Source organism: Rhinichthys klamathensis, unplaced genomic scaffold (genome assembly GCF_029890125.1).
Source record: "Rhinichthys klamathensis goyatoka isolate OS25496 unplaced genomic scaffold, OSU_Roscu_1.1 h1tg000111l_1, whole genome shotgun sequence".
NCBI classification, from domain to species: Eukaryota; Metazoa; Chordata; class Actinopteri; order Cypriniformes; family Leuciscidae; genus Rhinichthys; species Rhinichthys klamathensis.
In genome coordinates this window covers 7,838,921-7,842,495 of record NW_026606649.1, presented here as the reverse complement: position 1 = coordinate 7,842,495, position 3,575 = coordinate 7,838,921, and the positions used below count along the sequence as shown (strand labels likewise).

Below are 3,575 nucleotides of genomic sequence, written 5' to 3'. Positions count from 1 at the left end.
TCCTGCATCCTCAATAAACAAGCTACAGTTAGTGCAAAATGCAGCCGCTAGAGTTCTTACTAGGTCAAGAAAATATCATCATATAACACCGATTCTATCATCTCTGCACTGGTTACCTATCAAGTTCCGTATCAATTACAAAGTACTATTACTGACCTATAAAGCCCTAAATGGTTTAGCTCCTGTGTATTCTAGCTCCTGGACCTTCTATCGCCCTACAATCCATCGCGTTCTTTAAGATCCCGAAATTCGAGGCTTCTGGTCATTCCTAGGATATCTAAGTCCACTAAAGGAGGGAGGGCGTTCTCACATTTAGCTCCTAAACTCTGGAATAGCCTTCCTGATACTGTTCGTGGCTCAGACTCGCTCTCCCAGTTCAAAACTAGATTAAAGACGCATCTCTTCAGCCAAGCATTCACATAATGCTTACCTTTTATACCACTGTTGAATCAGATCGACTGCATTAATATTATGAACAGCAGCTACGCTAATTATTTCCCATCTGCTTTTCTGCTGTTATCTCGGGACGCTAGTCCCGAGGTAAATAGCGTTCGTCAGCTCCAGTTTGTATCCAGCCTCTCACGGAGACTTCAGACGCTCCAACACCTGCGATGAGATGACTAAACGCCTATGAAGAGACGACTCGACGCCTGTGAAGAGACGACTCAACGCCGGCGATATGTTATGCCCTAAATTAATACATGATGATTAACTAACTATATTATTCTATGTACATTTCTGAAATGTACTTTCTGTAAAGCTGCTTTGAAACAATATGTATTGTGAAAAGCGCTATACAAATAAATTTGAATTGAATTGAATTGAATAGTGATAATTCATTTAACTATTATGATAACAGGATATCATGGTCATTGGTATATATATATATTATTTTTTTATTTTTTTTCTCTAGGTGTGTTTTTAATTATGTTGGCCAATGAGACAGACACCATACTGTCCAACTCAAAGGTATTTTTTACTGGTAAATACTGAAATTCTTTTTACTTTTAAATGCTGAATTCAGGGAGTCGACAACTTTAGGCACGCAAGTTATTTTTCACAGATATCTGTCCAGTTTACTCATGGCTCATACTCTTAGCCTTTAAAATGTTTGAATGTATATCCGCAATACAATATCAGGGGGTAAAGATATCATTAGAGTTTTTAAAGTTATGGCTATGCTCTTGTTACCAGATGAGATATCTTTGACCCTGTGATTCTTCAGGACGAGATCTTGATGCCATCAACACTCAGTACATGACGAAGGTGAGTTTCACAATAGCTGCCTGCCACTATCACAAACCAAGAGACAGAACACAACAGGCCTTCATCCATATGTAGGGATAGGTTCCGAAACCCGGTATTAAACATTAAACGGGCCCTGGGGCCAAATTAAGGAAGACCGCATAAGCCCAGACATTATCGGTTCTGCTGACGGTACTGAAGAAATTACACACACTATTTATTATAGACATTGTCTTGCAAATTCTGTGAGGATTAGGAGGGGTGTTATAAACAGTCTTCATACAACATGTGTTTTTCAGGCTGGTTGTTTGTAATTTTGTAAGAGTAGGGAGAGGCTGTACCTCAGTGAAGACTTATTTTACATTCGATAATTCAATTTCCGTACCTGATAAGTTAGATTTTCCTAAAAAACATCATGCACTGCTTATTTCAGTTGTATTTTTCTTCTATTGAATTTATCCATGCTTGTAATTTGTTTATAATTTTCAATGCAATTCACTCCTCTAAATAAATAATCTCTTGAAATTTGTTTTTATATCGCAATATATATAGCAGCAGATAAACAAAATATTTTATTTAAGGTTGTCAATATTGTGCAGCCCTAATATTGAGCATTTAACCTAACCCTAATTTTTAATTGAACCTGGAATGATAATTTGTGATACCAGATGAGATGTATGTATGATAGATTTTGAACTGTACTATGTTTGTATTGCAGGTTTTCTGGGATCCGCAGCGGAAGGCATCAAGGCGTGAGATGTTGGCCTGGACTGATGTACCTGAACACCACACCGACCTCTGCTTTTGCATGGATGGCTGATTACTACTATGTTCTGTATAGGTTTTATTATAGCAAAACTGAGCACCTGTGACAGTGGAATCTGTAGGTGTAAAGTAGTCAGACATCAGTACATTTAAAGTCACAGAGAGAAAGTTTTTTAATTTTTTTATAGAAGTTTCAAACTTTTTTCTCTTTCACAAAAAACACTGCAGTTACAGCTTTTCAAATTCTTCATTGGAGGTGCACAAATACTTTTATTTTTTTCAAATCACAAAGTAAGAAATGTATGCTGACATTTAAGGCGCGGCCACACAGGGGGTTTTAGCATATGTGACTGTGAATAAAAAGTGAAGTGTGACCACATGAGAATAGCCAAACAGTATAGATGATTCACAAAATTATACACCAAGAAATGTGCATAATTGGCCAAAATGTTACTGTTTATCAACAAAAATATGACCCTATGAGTTTGGTAATTTGTAGAATAGGATTTGTGCACCTGCAATGAAGAATTTAAAAAGGTGTAACTGATGTGTTGTGTTTGTGAGAGATAAAGGAAAGAAAAAGAGGTTTGCAACTCATAAAACATTTTCTCGAAGACTTAAAATCTACAAATTGCACTGTTATAAATCTACAAATTGCACTGTTATAGGGAGGGACTCTGTTTTGCTTCAATAATACTAGATATAATACAGTGTCAATCTTATTAACTACTATTTATTTTGTATAAAATCATATACAGTACTGGTCAAAAGTTTGGAAACATTACTATTCTGCTTATCAAGCTTGCATTTATTTGACAAAAAAAAACACATTATTATCATAATGTTTTCTATGTGAAAATATAGTAGTGTAATTTATTCCTGTGTATAATATTATATCATGTAACACTGAAGACTGGATTAATGATTCTGAAAATTCAGCTTTGCATCACAGGATTAAATTATATTTTAAAGTATATTAAAATAGAAAAACAGTATTTTAATTATATTAATATAAAACCTTCTTCATTTAAATGCTTATAAACCTGTTTGTACACTGTTTTTGCTGTTGTTTGTGCTTTGTTCTATAGTAAATGAACTGAATTAACCAAATACTGAGTCTGTATCTTTCGTATGTCGTTGAAAAGTTTAAAAAATAGTTTTGGGCAAATGAGGACAAGTTAAATTAGACCACTGCTTGTCCGCCCATATTAATTAAAACTAAAATGACCAACTGGTTACCATCACACGACTAATGATACACGACGTTGCCACAACGTCGCAGTTACTTACTGACAACGTTGCAAAGTTACGTTGTAACAACGTATCTGGGAATTTCACTTTTCCGGTTGCCACTACGTAACTAATTACGTCGCCACGACGAAAGTTTGGTCACCAGATTACGTTGCAGTTACGTAACAGTTACGTATTTGTGTTAGCTGGGCTGTAGCCTACACGCTGGACGATCTGACAGGATTAACGTTAACGCTACCTCCGGTTGAGTGTCCTGACTTCTACACCTACCTGATAGAGAAACGGAGGGCATATAAATCTTTAGATGCCTATAA

General features: G+C 35.8%; 1 long non-coding RNA gene across 1 annotated transcript; it reads left to right on the top strand.

The window, feature by feature from the left end:
* Nucleotides 1–977: 977 nt before the first annotated feature.
* Nucleotides 978–2,208, top strand: LOC130087753 (uncharacterized). The gene is made up of 2 exons (XR_008807384.1): nucleotides 978–1,266; nucleotides 1,964–2,208. It is a non-coding gene; the product is annotated as an uncharacterized LOC130087753 (long non-coding RNA).
* Nucleotides 2,209–3,575: the final 1,367 nt, after the last annotated feature.